The following is a 743-nucleotide window of genomic DNA, read 5'->3' on the forward strand; positions in this document are numbered from 1 at the left end:
CTCATGGCTGCAGTCACCATCTGCAGTGATTTTGGAGCCCCCCAAAATAAAGTCTGTCACTGTTTCCACTGTTTTCCCATCTATTTCCCATGAAGTGATGGGACCGGATGCCACGATCTTCGTTTTCTGATGTTGAGTTTTAAGCCAACTTTTTCACTCTCCACTTTCACTTTCATCAAGAGGCTTTTTAGTTCCTCTTCACTTTCTGCCATAAGGGTGGTGTCATCTGCATATCTGAGGTTATTGATATTTCTCCCGGCAATCTTGATTCCAGCTTCTGCTTCTTCCAGCCCAGAATTTCTCATGATGTACTCTGCATGGAAGTTAAATAAGCAGGGTGACAATATACAGCCTTGACGTACTCCTTTTCCTATTTGGAATCAATCTGTTGTTCCATGTCCAGTTCTAACTGTTGCTTCCTGACCTGCATACAAATTTCTCAAGAGGCAGATCAGATGGTCTGGTATTCCCATCTCTTTCAGAATTTTCCACAGTTTACTGTGATCCACACAGTCAAAGGCTTTGGCATAGTCAATAAAGCAGAAATAGATGTTTTGCTGGAAATGTCCTGCTTTTTCAATGATCCAGCAGATGTTGGCAATTTGGTCTCTGGTTCCTCTGCCTTTTCTAAAACCAGCTTGAACATCAGGAAGTTCACGGTTCACGTATTGCTGAAGCCTGGCTTGGAGAATTTTGAGCATTACTTTACTAGCATGTGAGATGAGTGTAATTGTGTGGTAGTT

Source organism: Bison bison, unplaced genomic scaffold (assembly GCF_000754665.1).
Source record: "Bison bison bison isolate TAMUID 2011002044 unplaced genomic scaffold, Bison_UMD1.0 scf7180017864117, whole genome shotgun sequence".
In the NCBI taxonomy this organism is placed as follows: domain Eukaryota; kingdom Metazoa; phylum Chordata; class Mammalia; order Artiodactyla; family Bovidae; genus Bison; species Bison bison.